Here is a 17602-nt window from a genome sequence, read left to right on the forward strand (position 1 = left end):
CTCAGGTAAAAGACTAGGGAAGGCTGGAGTTGGATCTTTCTTTTCTACACAGAAGGCTAAATGGGCCTGGAGTTGGGTATTTCCTTCAATGCATGTTGGTTAGGATTTGATAAAATAGTTTTCCTTGCAGGAAAGGCCTTGTTAAGGAGAACAGAGAACTTTGGACGTACTTCAAAGGTACTATTTTTCTCTCCTTTTGATAGAAGCAGAACAAGATTTTCTTCACAGTGAGAATTTAATAGGAAGGTTCCTAGATGTAAAACTCTCAAGTGTGGGGTCAGCACTAGGACTCTGTCCCCTCAGAATTTTTGTCTCAAACTAGTCATACTGAGAATCCAGCAATTCATCAGTTATCGTTTAAATTATTCTTACAGCTATTGGCTACTACTACTCTGGGCTTCTGCTTCTAGTAAGCTGTAATTTTCCTTATCTTCCTGTCATATCTTCAGTTTTCAGGGAAGTTGTCTAAACCCAGCTCGGCAATATAGCCACATGGTTCTCTCTTCACCTAACACTATATCCTAAAGCATCTTACCCCTATTAACAAGAGCTGACACCTATTAGCTAAAAAACAAAAACTCAAAACCCACCCTATTTCCTAAAAATTAATCAGTGTCCCCTAAAATAATTATCTGTGCTCTTAGAGAAGAGTAGTATCAAAACAAGGCATGCATATACTTTGACAAATGTACCCTCTCCCCTCGAATGTCTTGGTATGCAGAAATCCAAGGATACTTGGAAAGACAGGACTCATTTCATGGGAGTCAGGGAGCCTCTTGAGTGAAAAAGCCTCTCTGGAGTGCGATTCCTTTTCTGGTTGAGCCTTATGATTAATAGAGCCTATCTAAAGATTGAAATAGTCCTAAAGTAAATTCAGTGAGCAATAAAAGACACTAATCTCCATGGCTCTTTCTCATAAGAAAACTTAATAGCAAATGATTGAGTAGCTTGAATTGTTGACCTACGCTGTACATCCGGGCCTGATAATCATGGGGAATTGCTGATTCTCTTAACCCGGCCATTTGGTATTATGGACACAGTTTGTCATTACTGTCAGTGCATATAAATTTTAAATAAAGTGTCATAACAAAGAGAACAGAAGCATGGGAAGAACTCAGTGTGGCATAACCAAAGAATATTTTCCTTGTTACTGCATCACTCCCCGAGAGACACAGTGACTTCAGCAGAGGCACAAGCACAGCAACATGGCACCAGCCACCAGCATGCTTCACCAGTGATTTTCATGTCAATGACAGAGTACTTTCCACTTTAGCCACAGTTGGTCCTAGTAGGTTCTCACTTGGTACCACCATGATAAACGCCTTGTCAATGGCCACAGTTCTTTGGTTTTGACACATAGGTGTTTTCACAGCGGTAGCAGGATAAGCTACGACTTCTGTTCTGAAATAACCAGCTCCTGGTGGGGATTTTAGTAGCACTGAGTCTCCAGACAGAACCCTTATTTCAGCTCAAAAGGCAACCTTGATCAAGACTGATTTGTATGAGTATGCATCCTTAGAGAATGGAGTTGACTTGGAGAGAAAAAGGAAGGATGTCTTTCTGTGGTCTGATAAGGGCATTGAGTTATGGTAGTTGGTAATTAAAAGATATGTGATTTAATTCACACCCCAAACCAATCAAGTAGGACATGTCAGTTATATGGCTGACCATTAGTTTTTTTAAATCTCATTAACATGAAGTATAAAAGCCCAACATTTATATGACTAATATATTAAATGTAGAGAATAAAAAGATGGATTCTGGAGCCAGAATACCTGGGTTGGGTTCAAATGCCAGTTCTATCACTTACTAGCTTTATGACCCTGGCCATATATTAAACTCCTGTCTCTCCATTCCCTCATCCAAAAAATATGAATAAATAATAGTCTCTATTTCACAGAGTTGTACTGAGAACGAAACAAGCCAATGAAGAGCACTTAGAACTATGCAGAGAACATAAAAAGTCTCTAATAACTCTTTGTATTATTATGTATGTGCATCTTTCATAACCAAAAATATATTTTTAAAAGATAATTACACCTTAGACTTGCCATAATACATTAACACACCTCTAAATCTGTCATCAGTGGAGAAGCACTGGCCAATTGAGAATGCATTCTTGCTTAATGAGAAAGCCTTCCACTACTGGATAAATCCATTATTGTACTAGAAAAGTAACTGTTGGCTGGGGCCTGGGTCAGCCAGGATCTGAAGCCCATGCCACCTTGGTTCTCTGGAGGAAGAAGGGGGCATGTTTTTCCTGCTACCCTGTGCCCAGCATCTGTTAATTGGGAGAAAGGCAGATGGATGAGAGACATAGCTCAGTGCTGAGTGCAGACGAGAGACATCCCCCAGAGAAGTTTTAAAAATCTATTTTCTTTGGAATCAGGCCTTCTAAACCTGACTTCGTTTTTCCAGCTGCATCTAAATGGGTGTGTTTATTTTCAGATATTTCCCCTTTCCTTAGAGTAGCAGTCAGGCCAGAGCTCACATTCTTCACTCTGTCTTGCATAGAGGTGTTTGGGGAGGATTGTTTTTCTTTTGCTCTTTACTGGATCCATTTTTTTTTCTCTCCCCGACTTCCCCCACTTCCCCCACCCCCATCCCCCGCACTCACAATGAGTTCTCTTCCCAGAGCCTCTTCTGAGATGGAAAATTGAGTTAAACTTTAGGAGCTGTAGTGATATGCTTGAAAAGGAGTAACAACATGTTTGGGGCTAAATTTCTATCAGGTCTTATCTAGTCCACAGCAACATTAAACAATTGACAACACCAAGACCCTTGATATTAACATTTTTTTCTAACTAGAAAAACGATCAGAATCATAGGGAAAATATACACTCATTTGGATGTAAAAATCAACCGTTATTTTCATGCAGTTAAGTTTCTGAGCTCTTTCTTCAGCAGTAAAAAAAATATAAGACTCATGAAAAGAGAGTAAACATTATGATAAGATAAATGGTAATTCCCTAATGAAAAGTATTTCATAATCACCCTTTTTCATTAAAAAGCAAAACTAGAAAGATAATATAATATTTGAGGACTGTTTTTTTAAAATGTCTTTTTTAAAAGGCCAATTTTGTGTAAATGGCTTTTAATAGGAGCTTTTATCATGCAAAATCCCAAGGTTCCTTTGGACCATTATCTACAAGTTAGAAATGAAAATCACATGTCATTGAAACCAAACATCTGTTTTTAGGGAACTGCACTATAATTCCAGGATTTCGATTGCCTTGTATTTTAAACAATCTTAAAATCTCTTGTATGACATAACAGCTATTCATTCATTTTTCAAATATGCCTTGACTGCTTATTGTATATTCCCAGTCAGTGTCCCATTTGGAGCTGGAGAAACACATTTCTGACCCTCAAAGAGTTTACAGACTGGAGAGAAAGAATCATTTCTTATGACACTTTTTACTTAACTATTTTATCACCTCTGCAATATAATTAACACTAGTTGAGGGTAAGGTTAATATGCCATTCTTTGTATTCTTGCTGGCACCTCATACAGTACTTGCAAATAGCAGATGCTCAACTCACGTTGACTAGCACTGTGTTATAGAAATTAGTCTATTTGACAATTGTCTCATCCTTTAAAGAAATGTGTGATAGTACATAGACTGTGATCAAGAGCCAGTTCTTTATTTGTCTCTCAATTTCGCTAAAATTTTATTCAAGTTTTTGGTGGAAGCAACCTTCTCCTGCTCCAGAGCAAAACTCCAGCACATCCCATTACTCTTCGATGGTGTTGACACTGTAAGTCATAGAGTCTCAAAGCAGTAGTTAGACTGCTCAGTTGAGGGTAAGAATTAAAGCTTGTACTTCATGTAGGGTTTAATATTTCTTTCCCCAGCTCAGCACAGATTCAGTCTTAATCAAGGGCCACAGATGTCATCTCCCTCTTCTTTTCCCGCTCACCTCTTGCATTCCTTGTGAGTTGCTGTTTTTCTCCTCTAAGTGTGTGTCTGTAATGAGGGGGCAGGAGAGAAGTAAGGGTATCCAGCCTACCTGGTCATGCTTCATTCTCTCTGGGCCCTGCAGATGCATAACTCTGTGGGATCTCTGGTAAGGCCTTCTCCACAGAAGCTCCTTTTTCAGTCCTACCCTTTTGTGGCATGCCTCCTTTCTGCTTTTGGCTGCCTCCTCAAGCAGTCTATGGACAAGATGGAAAGAAGATTCCATTCTGGGTCCCTCAGGAGCTAAGCCCTCAAATGATTTCAAGTGAACAAGAAATACTTTGACACTTCTCTTAGAGTCCCTGAGGGCAGGAACCCCAGCACTGTCCTGGATTGGCTGCCCAGCCTGTGAATTCAGGTTTCCTTGAGTTTCCAAGTGGGAGTCAGGTCTGGGTCCACAGTGAGGTTTAGCTTCCTCATAAAACCTGCCCTATGACATCTGTGTCTCCTCAACACAGAAAACAGATTTTGGAGCTTTTTTAGTCTTCCTTTTGAAATTTCTCCTTCTCCCCACCCCAACCACCACCTGTATGAGTATTCACACATACACACTCTCTCTCACACACACACACACACATACACACACACACGTGCCTTAGTGTCATAAAGTAGCAAGGCTCCCCCTTGCCACAAAGGGGAGGGGCTCATAAAACATCACTAATTCTCTCCAAAGAATTCCTTCTCCTAACTGCTGAATTCTTTCTCCTTTATCACTCTGAGGCGTCCAGGTGTAGTGGGACAGTTTCTTTCTCACACTCATTTTCTTATTAAGGTAGCTGAACAAGCTGTTCCTCAAAAGAAACTGAGGCAGAAGGCCCAGGACTAAGATCTCAGCTGTGGAACTCGCCCAGGGTTCATGCAGTTCCCTGATTTGCCTCATCAGAGTTACTGTGTGAGCAGTGAAACAGTTTGGCCTTGCTTGTCTGTAAGGAAGAATTACGCACATGACATTTACTGTTTGCAATATGCTTTACTGTGACAATGGAGAGTAACATCAATTAGTTTTTCAGGCCCCCTGAAAATAGTGACTATAAAAACTGTTTTGGGCTTGATGATACAGACTGTAGAAGAACAATACAAGCAGCCCCTCCCGCTCAAAGGCTGAGAATCTTTCATGTAGCACAGGGGTAAGCAAATCTGTGATCTAAATCTGATTCATCACTGGTATTTTTAAATAAAGCTTTATTCGAACATTGGTATGCTCATTTGTTTATGTGTTGTCTATGAATCTTGTCATGCCCAAATGGCAAAGATGACTAGTGCAATAGATACTATATGGCCAGCAAGGCCTAAAATATCTCCTATCTAGTCCTGTACAAAAAACGTTTGTGACCCCTGATTTAGAAGGACTCTGAAGTAAGTTACTAAATTAAATACACAGAAAGCACATCCATGAGAATGGTTCTGCATCCAGATGCTAAAAGAGGGAAAAGAATCTTTTCCATGTTGGCTGCATTGTCTTGCTGAGAAACAAGGAGTCTTACTGCTGTTTGTATCCTGAAATCTGTTTCACTTGATTTTTCTTGGGCTGCAGTGCTTCTAGATTGCTTTATGTTGGAAATATTTTTTTATCCTGAAGCTACAGAAATATTTTGTATTTATTTATTCATTTAACAAACATGGTTTTAGTACTGGTCACAAGACAGGCATTGAGTGTGTGTTAGGAATAGAATATGAAACAGATCAGCCCTGACCTCAAGTTGCCTAGGGTCTAGAGGAGAGGCAGGACAGGAATTGGCAGTTACAGAATTCTGCAGTGATACCCAGGGCAGAGTCAAGCACAGGGTACTACGGAGTTGAAAAAGAGGCACCTAACGCTGCCTGGAGATGTTGCACAGGGGCATCAGGGAAGGCCTACCAAAAAGAAACAGTGGCAATGATGAGACATGATGGCTGAGTAGAGGTTAGGCATCCACTGAGGAATTACTAAAGGAAAAGATATTTTCAGACAGAGGGACCAAAAAGCTCAAAGGCCTGGGATTTGAAAACCCACAGAATGGTTGATGGAATTCACAGAAAATGATAACACTTATATGCCATCCTGGAGAAAATAAAAGAGTCTGTTTGTAGCTGAAGGCACCAGTCTGGGTATTTCAGCCACCTCAGGCTATGAGAGTAGAGAGGATCAGAAATTCAGCACATCTCTAACCCTCCTGGCTCATGGCAAATGGCCTTGTTAGCCATGTTGACTGATTTGCATTACATTAGGAGAAAAATGCAGATGCACTGAACGGTTTACTCCAAGGTTTCATGATTTGTTTCATATTTGTTTAAACTGAGGTTATAGAAGGTGAATATGACTATTAGTACATTTGGCTATAGAAGGACAGTCCACCAACAAGGAGACACTTTTAAAAAAGTATTTAGCATATTAAGAGGGTTACTGCATGCTTATCAATCTCTAATCCTCACTACACTGCCTTCCAATAAATAAAAGTAAATGCAAGTATATTTATTGTTGACTATGTGCTTGCTACTTTGAAGAACACTATCTTATCAAATTTCACTGTCACCCAGTCAAGCAGATATTATTATTCCAATGTTCAGAGATGAGGAATAAAACTCAAATAGTTTAAATAATTCATCCAGAGTTACAAAGCTAGAAAGAGGCAGATCCAGGATCCCTAGGCTTGATTACAGATGCATATGCATTTGGCTAGGTAGACATTAGAGCAAGGGTGTTTCAGGGAAGAGAAGCAGCACTGTCCAGGTCTAGTGGTGTGAAAAAGTTCACTTTCAGGGAATGGTAAGAAGCTTATTTTAAGTTTAGATTATCATTTTCCATAGTATAGACTAGGTATTAGTGGGTATTACATGATGGTTATATTTCATATTCAAATAAATTTGGAAAATAGGGGTGCGATGGTTAATATTGAGTGTCAACTTGATTGGATTGAATGGTACAAAGTATTGATCCTGGGTGTGTCTGGGAGGGTGTGGCCAAAGGAGATTAACATTTGAGTCAGTGGGCTGGGAAAGGCAGACCCACTCTTAATCTGACTGGGCACAATCTAATCAACTGCCAGTGTGGCTAGAATATAAGCAGACAGAAAAATGGGAAAAGAGAGACTGGCTTAGCCTCCCAGCCTACTTCTCCCATGCTGAATGCTACCTGCCCTCAAACATCTGACTCCAAATTCTTCAGTTTGGGAACTCGGACTGGGTCTCCTTACTCCTCAGCCTGAAGACGGCCTATTGTGAGACCTTGTGATCATGTGAGTTAATACTTAATAAATTCCCCTTTATATACATATATATATGTATTCCATTAGTTCTGTCCTTCTACAGAACCCTTGACTAATACAAAGGGTCAAACAAATTTATCTTTTTTAAAGAAATAAATTTAGGACCTCTCTGAGACCCCTAATGCATTGTTTGGGCCTCTAAACCATAAAATTTATGGTGTTTCAAAAAACCTGTTGGATCACTAAGCACTAGGGTAGCATGAGACATGGCAGTGATCCTCTGAGTATATCTGGAGGAAGAACTGCTCATGACACCATCCAGTGCAGGCCAACAGGAAGACTAGGCTTGACACAGATATTCAAGGGCACTTCTTTTCATCTTGGGGTATCATTTCCCCAAGGTCTCTGATGACTTCTCCATTTCAACATTCAATAGAGAAAACAGTAAGAATTACATGGGGAAGGTTTTTAAACACTAGGTCTGTAAAATGGCTCACATAACTTACACTCACATTTTTATGCCAGATCTCAGTCCTGTGGCCACATGGAATTGCAGGGAGGCTGACAGTGTGACCTACTTGTGTGCCCAGGAAGAAGAGGTGCATTTAGATCTTATGGAGTTCTAGCAATCTCTGACACATGAAAGAATGGCCAAAGAGGAGAGAGGAGGGTCAATCTTTTCATAAAAAATAAAGAAAGGTGAACGTTTCAAGTTACATAAGTTTTATACTTCTATGTTCAAATAGTATAAGTTCTTCAATGAGGCTGACATTTAACATTTCATTTATCATTGATGGTTTCAATGGATGAGTTTCATTTTAGTGACTGAGAGAGTCAGGCAGAAATTGAGGAATGAATGACAGAAGATTTGAAGACAGCAATAATATTTCACTTAAAAAACTGGTATTGAAGTAAGGAAAATCAATGGAGGTATAGCTTGATGAGTCAGCAGATAAAAATCTTTTTTTTAAGCGTAGATGAACATATTGATAAGGGTCACAGAAAAAAAATCAAGCAGAAATAGAAAAGTTCAAGTGCAGACAAAAGGTAAAATTTGTAGAGCAAATTTCTAAGGTGATGTTATTCAACTTTTAGATCAAGAAGTCAGTTTTTAAAAGAGAAAGACAACTTAGAGACTTTTCTTTCTTAGTTACTTTTTTATTAGCTCATATATAAATGCTTATGTATGAGGAGGAGGAAGTAGTCAATGTTTGCCAGATGAATTTGTTTGGTGTTGGGAGGAAAGGAAAGGGAAAATGCGAAGATTTAATCTTGAATTCTAGCTATGATCTTGAAACTAATGGGGGTCAGGTTCAATTTCTGTGAAAGGAATCAGAAGAAAACTAAGAAAATGTGTAGATATCTGGAGGTTCCACCAATGGAAAAATGGGGAAAAAACAAACCTTTTTATTTTAAAAATAGCTCCCCAAAATTGAGAATTTGTACAAGTTAGAAACCATACTTCTGTAATGATGACATGAAGAGTTACATGATTTCTTGCAGAATCTCAGACCAGAGTAGAACATCTGTCAAGGATATGAGAACGAAGAATAAGGAGCAAAGAGGCTTTGAAGGGTGAAGGTGAAGGAAGAATAAAAGAACAGTAAGTTTTGAAGACATTTGGCCAGAGGAAAGTGGTTGAAAGATTGAAATGGAGAGACTGAGGCCAAAAACAGCTGACAATTTTACTCTTGGCACATTAAAGAATGGGGTTGCTCCAAGTAGGAATGGAAAATACTTGCATTAGAATGACCTGGGAGCTAATTAAAAATGTAGATAGCAATTGGAGAGAAGAGCCTTGCAATGTTCATGCCAGGAAGCTCTGAGGCTCTGACATGGAAAACAAAATAGTGTTGGCTGGCTGGGTGCAGTGGCTCATGCCTGTAATTCCAGCACTTTGGGAGGCTAAAGTGGGTGGATCACTTGAGCTCAAGAGTTCGAGACTAGCCTGGGCAATATGATGAAAGCCTGTCTCTACCAAAGGGAGGCAGAGGTTGTAGTGAGCCCAGATCGGGCCATTGCATTCCAGCCTGAGCAACAGAGTGAGATTCTGTCTTAAAAAAAAAAGAAAGAAAGAAAAGAAAAGAAAAATAGTGTTGGAGACTGTGGCTAGTGTCTAAGCAGGCATTTGAAGGGAAGGGCGCAATAGATGGTCCCAGGCTCTTTCTCCCTGTGCAGTCCCTTTGGCTGCTGCTCTTTTCCTGTTTATCCACACCTCTAGTTGTCAGAAATAGCTGCATGTCCTTCAGCCAAACACAAAGGCCTATGTCTACTGAAAATGAGTTCCTGCCAGAAAGAGAAGAATAAATTCCAGAGCTAGATTCAAGCAATATATTTTGTCCTCATTTCTAAAATTGCCCAGGAGCAAAACTGCCCTGATTTAGATGAGCAGATAGATGCTACAAAAGAAATAAAATGGAATGAGTGATGATCAAATTCCCTATTGATCAATATTCTGAGGACAGGCACAGTATGACAGGGCTGTTTACTAGACTGGAAGCTGGAGGAAAAAACAAAAATTATAGTTTTTGGGATTCATCACTGCCCGCTTTCAAAAGAAAATGGAAATACTAGGCAGAAGTAATGAAACCGAATATAGCTAAGTTTCTTCTTCAGGACTGGAAAAATTCAAATTGCTTCCTATTGACCATGGATCCAGCTATTCCCACCTTCCTTTATTCACTCAGTGTATCAGTCGCTTTTGAGTACTTTCTAGGTGGCCAAATGACACACTTTATATTTTGGACAGAATTTGTCATAACACATGATCCTTGCACTTGAGAAAGCCATAGCGGTCTGGGAAGGAGACGAGCAAGCATCTAATGACCACATGGTACAAACCACAATCAGTGCAGTGCATACAAAGTGCCGAGGCCTCCTAGAATAAAGGAGCAGGATGCTCGGGAGATGTCATGAAAGAGGAAGACCTTGAGTTTGGACTTAAAATATGAGTAGATGTTCACTAGGTGTTCCATGCTGTTCAGGAAACAAAGTAAATATTCAAGTAAGAACATAGTTCTGGCATTATAGCTATGTCATTGATGCAAGAATGATTTTGGAGAGAGTTTGCTATTTTGTTACTATTATACCTTCCTTTTATCAGAACTTACTGGAGAAGAGCAAGACCATAATGAAGCAAAACAAACAAAAAGCTTGCTTTCTTTTGTTCAGTAGCCAGCAGAAAGTAAGCTTGAGTGTTCATATTAGCCTTTCAGCCACACAATTAAAATAATTGGGAACCTTGGTAATGAATTTATGAAGCACCTGTCACCTTGAAAGACAGCTCAGGAAGTGAGAGTAGGTGAATACATTGAATAAATTAGATACAAAAGGAATGGACTTCAGAATATGGTACTTTATACTGTATAATAAAGAATAAATAAATAAATAAATAATAAGGAATAAAGAAAGCACATAGGATGGCTGTAGAACTTTGTGGATTTAGGTCACCATCACTTACAGGGCAGGAAGTCTTACATAGGACTAGAGGGGAAAAAAAACTAGGAAATTTAAAAAAGAAGACACAAGTACTGGAAACAGTAGAATAACCAGAAATGATTCTAATGTGCTTTATGAGTGAAACTAGAGATGCGGTATCAGCCTCCTCAGGCTTTCCCCAAAGAGGTGATTTGAACTGCTATACCAGGCTGTCCAGGATGCTGGGGCCTGGATGTTCTGAACTGACTGCACATATAAGCTCACCTTGGACCTTTCCTCTGAGAATCTGGTGTCCCAAGGAGAGAGACCTTCTTAAATGATTGCTCTCAAATTCACGAGAATTGAACAGGAAGAAATTTTTCTTGGCATTCTCTAGTATTTTCTCACTTTCTGGCACACGTTTTTCCCACTAAAAGAACAGAAAGCGAAGGAAGTGGAGAAAGTCTCACAGGCATTTTGATTTTGCAGATGCCTACTTATACATGACCTTGGAGAAAAAAGCATCCAGCACGGCAGGTACAAGTATGGGATGCATTTCAGCTAAATTATTTTCCCTGGAAAAGGGGAAGCTTTATATCTGGCCCTGGACCTCTGTGTGTGTGTCTGTGTGTAATCGTGAGTATTCTCTAAAATATCTCATTAAATATTTGCTGAATAAAAAACAAATATTTGGTCATCCTACATATTGCATAAGGGTATTTCAGAAAAGGAATGAATGTATATACCATAGCTACTAATACATACACACACACACACACACACACACACACTCACATACATAAACAGTGTGACAGCTTTTTTTATTCCTCCCAGTTTTAAAAACTGTGTTAGGCATCTAAATGCTGAGTCTCCCACTTCCCATGAGAACCTTGAAGGCTAAATAAAACATCTTGCTTCAAGAATTAAGATACCTTGGGCCAAACAGCCCTCTGATAGAGTGGCTTACAGTTATGAAACTTGATCCCTATAGGCATTAGGATAACAATTTGCAGAATTGCAAGGGATAAATCTTGGGCAGCACCGAGGTGTACGAGTCTGAGTAGCAACAGCAGCAGAATCCCAACCTCTGGAGCAGTAAATGTTGATGGTCTATGACGGATGCTACCAATTACCTCCGAAAGTTCCTGGCCTCTTAGGCTGGGATCTAGTGGTTCTTTTTATTTCCCTGTGTGTTTCAGACCATTTCCTATACAAAGGCCACGAGTGGGATAATTATGGAAATAGATATGGTTTTAGAGCTGGAAGGGATCCTAGAAATAATATGAGCCAAGGTCTTTACTTTGCAGATAGGTAACTAATATCTAGAAAAACCGCTCCACAGAGCTTGTTTACAGCCAAGCTGGGGACAAAACATGATACTCAGTCCAGGCCTGTGTCTGTTTCTTCTTACACTAGCAGTGGTTCCTGTTCACAAAGGAAAATAATCCAAATTCGGATACATGACATTTCATGATCTGCTGAAACCTCTCTGCTTCTCTATCATTATTTCCTTTTGTTCTTCCTTCCCACTTCCATCACCTCCTTTCATCAGGTACTTTCAAAGCCAGCCACTTCCACCCTCCTACAGTGTTTTTTTGTTGTTGTTTTGTTTTTTGTTGTTGTTTTTCTTTTTCACACCATGATATTTTGTGCTTTGAGCGAGTGGTTGCTAATACTAGCAACAAGCTGGATTCTTCTCTGTTCAGCTTTAAATGCTTGGAGGACATCTCACCTCCTCCATGAAACCCTACTCATTTCCTGAGCCATGGTAAGTTGCTTCTTTCTAGCATTCTCAAAGCAGTTATTTAGCAGCAGCAGTTGGGACGAGTTTTTAAATTGTTAGTCTGTCTCCTTAAAGACCAAGCCCTTATCTTGCTCTATTTCTTATTCTTTCCCCAATCCTTTCCCAGCATTTGGCACAGGCCCAAAGCAGGGCAAAATCTCAATAAACAGTAAATGAAAGAATGAATGAGTAAACTAATTGGACTCTAAATTGACAAAGAGTAGTGTCACTGAATAAGACACTGTTATAACCTATAACCCATATTGGCCAGAGAGGCAATTCTTTGAAACCACACTTCCTATCTCAAAGCCTAGTTCTGCTGCTTACTAGCTAGTGTGTGGCAGTTCACAGATTACTTAGCTTTTTTGTGTCTCAGCCATCTTTTATGTAAATTGAAACTAATAATAGTATCTAACCCTTAGGGATTCTATAGAGATGAAATTTTCACTTACAACAGACATTTAGGAAGTGCTAAAGCATCTTCTCTCTTTGTTACTTCTTTCCTTCTTATTAAAATAACAGTTATTATTAATAAGCTTAATAAGTGGGGGCTGTGGTGGGAAAAAGGAGAAGCCAAGAAAATAAAGAACATGCTAATGGGGAAAAATACATCAAATATAATATACGGATGATTAAGGGATATGTTAGTGGTTAAGAGTGCAGAATCAGAAAAAATGTACTACTTATTGAGTACCTAAAATGTGGTACTAACATTACTGGAGTAACCCCTTTACATGCATCATCTCCAATTTCTGGGACAGAACCCTGAAAAATGGACATTATCCTGTACATTTCACAAATTATAAAACAGGTGCAGTGAGAAATTTGTCCAAAGTTGCATAGATGGTAAAATTTACAGCTGAGATTTATTATGTGGTCAATGATTAAGATGTCAAAACTCTGAGCTCAAAGCTATGCCAACCACCCATGGCTATGTGACCATGGGTAATTGGCTTAACTTTTCCATCTCTGTTTCCTCATCTGTAAAATGGGTACAATAATGGTGCATACATCACAGGATTGTTAGTGGATTACATGAGTTCACACATGTCAAGTCTTAAGAACAGAGTCTATCATATGGGGTGCTCCTGCCCCAGTAGAGCAAAGCACCACTGGTCAAAATGCTCACTTGATAAAATTACTCAGAGTTCCAGAGAAGTAGCTTTTTCATAATTATTCTATCTAAAGGGATAAATCATCATATGAAACCTATAAATAATGAAAATAAAAAGGTAAATTGATTCTTGTTACCTGGACTTAAATCAATATTCAAACATATTCCTGCTCAAAAGGCTGTTTCAAGTGGGGTTAGCTAAGTTTGTGATTGCATTGATGATTCTCAGCTCTAGCATTAAATAGAAATGCATGTTTTGGGGTACATCATTATTCATTGGCCAAGGAAAAGTCATTCTAGTTTAAATGGGACTCCACTTCTCTTTGATGGGTGGGAGAAGGCATTTGGAATGACCACGTAGAGACTTTTTATTTGACCTTATAATCATGCCCATTTAATTTGCCAGATAGAGCACACATGCAAAAAGAAGGACAAATTCTGCATCCATAAATGAGAACCTTGTATGAGTTTACTAGATGGCCAATGTTCAACAATTACCAAGGTCTAAGCCAAGTGCTCGTTATGCACACAGGGCGCAACTGTTGAGAATAACTTTTGCTTGGGTATGGCTCATTTGGCTCTACAGATCAGCAGGGGAAGGAGACAGCACAGGAGAACACAATACTAATAAGCATACAGTTCTGTCTCCAGTATGCACACAATTCAACCAAAGCAGAAGTAAGGCTTCCAGAACAAATCATTTCCATTCCTACCACCCACTTCACTTTACTTCATGCATTACAAATGCAAAACTCTAAGCCACTCTATAAAGGATGACAAAGTTGCTTTTAATTGGTGCTTAGTAAAAGCTTCTGCTTGGAACAACTTTAGCAACACAATAAATAACTATATTGGATCATAACACAAAGAATTAAATAGGCATGAATTCATATTGATACAAATGAGTAACTAAATAAAGAAATGAAGGAGAAGCAACAACTTTTCCTTAAAGGAGAATTTCAATTAATAACTATAGAAGGATTTAAGGAATTAAAAAATCACCATTAGAATACCACAGTCATCATTTCCATAGACAAGAACCACCAATGGATGCTAACATGAGTGGGCAAAAGTTTAAATAGAAACAGGAATATTTGCAGAGTATCCAAGTACTCTCTTCAAAATATTTAGTAATTACAGAGGACAATGAGTAAATTTACAGTGAAGAATCCTAGCAGAAACCATTTTAACCAAGTAATCAAGTTTAACATAATTGATAATACATATCAATACTGCATCCTCAATTAAATAATGAGAAAACACCAGAAAAACTCAAATTGAGGAGAATTTTACAAAATGACTGATCAGTTCTCTCCAAAGTGTACGGGTTATGAAAGACAAGGACAGCCTGAGGACCTGTCACAGGTTACGGCGGACATGACTACCTACAATGTCAGGAATGAAATGATTGGAATGTTCTCTGGGAAGAGAACAAGGATATTAGTGAAAAAAATCAGTGAAATCCAAATGAGTTCTGTACATTAGTTAATAGTATTGTCCCAAGTTAATTTCTTCATTTTGATAAAAGTTTTATGGTTCTATAAGATGTTTACCTAAAGGGAGCCATCTGAGTGAAGGAAAACAAGAATCCCCTATACTATTTTTGAAACTCTCCTGTAAGTCCAAAATGATCTAAAATGTTAAAATTAAAGGTTCCTGGAAGGACTGTTTTGTATTTGGAATGTATGTGCATTCTTTCCTATTATTTGATGGACTGAAATAATGGGGAAGTCCATAGCCTTACTGCTGTGCAAGTACTGGTAGAAGAATAATTTCTTGTCCCACAAGGATCCATAATTGAAACCAAAAGCTGAGTGGGAATAAGGGGTCATGTTTTCTGCTGTCCTCCCCCAGCAAAAGTTGTTTCCTGTGTGTGGCAAAGTTTGTTTTAGTCTAATGATTTTTATGAAAGAAGTTGCTGAAATTAATATTGGAGCCATAGATAAAAGGGAGTGGGGTAAGGAACAGCTTACTGTTAAAAATAGGACTCAAATTTGGTAATACAAAAGTCTTAATGAGCTGCTAGGGGTTATAGCCATTTAAAGGGTACTTTGGAGCCTGTGTGAGAATTTTATTTAGCATTTCCCAGAGAACACTCAGCAGAATATCAATATCGTTAAGAAATCTTGGGAGAAGCGATCCATTACAAATATGCTTGGGAAATCCCTATATATTCCACAGAAGTCATATTGGTAATTGCTAGTGTTGCTGCTAAGAAAAAAAGAGGCAGGTGGGGGGAGGGAGAAAGAGAGAAAGAGAGAGAGAGAGGAACAAAACTATTGAACTTTGCTTAAACTATTTCCTAAACATTTGGAAAAAAAGAGATTTTAAAAAATATTCTACCTATTACCATTGTGAGGGGATAGTATTCTACAAAGTTCAGAGATTGGTGTTCTATCACATAAGTTTTCTTCAACAGCTCCACATAGTAAAGAAAGCAGAATTGGAAATGAGAAGGGTGTAGTGAGGGGTATAGTTTATTCTCTCTTCCTGCACCTTTGAATTAAAAAAAAAAAGATACAGATTTTAATATCCTGTAGAGAAGGAAGATGTAGGTCAAATGTGGATGGGGAAATGAAATGAAATTTCATGGTCTTGGAGCATTAATATACTGTTAGGAATTTTTTTTTTTTTTGTGGTAAGTAGTAGAAATTGTAATTTCCCTAGCAGTCTAGAGTCACAAGTTAGGAGAGGAATAGTGGAATTTAGTACTTAGGAGCCATGTATAGATAGGAATACTTTATTAAATTAACTCATCTGAAATTAGTAGCACTTCCCCCAATGACCTGGATTAAACTGTACACACTTTCAGTGTTCTGAACACTGTATTCATTGCTATTTATTTTACTTCTCCCTTCCTGATTCAAAAGGACACATAAAATATACACACAAAATATTTGATGCATAAAGAATGACTAAAACATGAACATGTATTCCACATACATGTTTGAAGACATTGCCCAAGGTTAATTTAAAAACAGGATATTTCATTTAAAAGCAATGTGCATCTAAGCTGACTACAGGGAAATTTTATTTTCTTTATTTCTAATTCTTCTCAAGTGGTAGAAATATGACTATGACTAATAAAAGTCTCCCAGTTTTCTGTTAGAGGTTATTTTAAACTTGTCTTAAATTTCACCTGTTTAAAAAGGAAATACATAAAACTTATTAATAATGTGAATTACATTGTCATGGCAACAAATTTTTCCAAGTACTCTGCTCTTATGCAACTATTAACCCCTAGTATCTATTTATTATTCAAGAGAAGTTGTATTTGGGAAGGCAAAAAATTGCCTGTCATCTGAAAGGACAAGACCCTCTGTGTAAATTCAAATTATTGCACAGATGAAAATAGCTTTTGAGTCCTAAAATGATTAGAATTTGCATTTTTCATATTTTCTTCCTTTTTTTTTATTCTTATGGGATATGAATCACTGGGATCAAAATTTACCATCTGGGCTGAAGTATTAACTTAAGATTTGTGACAGAGACAGTTAGTTGTACATTAAAATCTGTGCTCCTGTTTCACAGCTTTCACTGAAAAGTGGTCACGCTATTAACAACGTTTTCCAGCCTGCCTTGCATTGAAGTGAGTCCAAGTGCTGAGTTCTTATCTATGGAACGTGAAAGGGTATAATGAGTATCATTCCTGGACTAAAGTATTCGTGAGCCAGGTGTGCCTCCACTGGTATCGCTTGTCCTTCTCCTAGGAGGATGAAAAGAACATTGAGGTTCCCAGAGACAGAGAAAAAAAAGCACAGAATGGAAAGAGCTTGCATACGTGAAGTATCACCTGGAAGCCAGCTCCCATTAACCGAGAACACAGTGTATTACATAAGAGAGAAATAAACCTCTATTGGGTTAAACCCACTGAAATTTTGGTGCATTTTTTAAAATTGCAGCTATAATAACCCAACCTAACAGTGATCTTATTAGTTAATTGGTTCAAAAATATAATAAATATATTAGGAAATATTAGTAATGGTTACATGTATTTACCTACTTAAAAGAGACAAGCAGGTTTTATTGCACATGGTGGATGGCCAAAACCAAAGCATGACCATTGTTCTTCTCTGTCATTTTTAAGATGTGGGTTTCTAATGCTTAATCAACTTTGGACCCAGCGATTTTTGTTTTTGGGTAA

The 17602-nt window shown here is 38.3% G+C and overlaps 1 long non-coding RNA gene across 2 annotated transcripts; it reads left to right on the plus strand.

Annotated features, from left to right (window-relative positions):
* The first annotated feature begins 32 nt into the window (after positions 1 to 32).
* LOC131381432 (uncharacterized) lies at positions 33 to 17280 on the plus strand. Of its 2 annotated transcripts, none has more exons than XR_009210202.1 (3): positions 33 to 177; positions 8648 to 8747; positions 16990 to 17280. It is a non-coding gene; the product is annotated as an uncharacterized LOC131381432 (long non-coding RNA). The 2 variants fall into 2 exon arrangements; XR_009210203.1 differs by lacking the exon at positions 16990 to 17280 and adding an exon at positions 11051 to 11165.
* The last annotated feature ends 322 nt before the right edge of the window (positions 17281 to 17602 follow it).

The sequence above is a fragment of the Hylobates moloch genome, unplaced genomic scaffold (genome assembly GCF_009828535.3).
Source record: "Hylobates moloch isolate HMO894 unplaced genomic scaffold, HMol_V3 SCAFFOLD_16, whole genome shotgun sequence".
NCBI lineage: Eukaryota > Metazoa > Chordata > Mammalia > Primates > Hylobatidae > Hylobates > Hylobates moloch.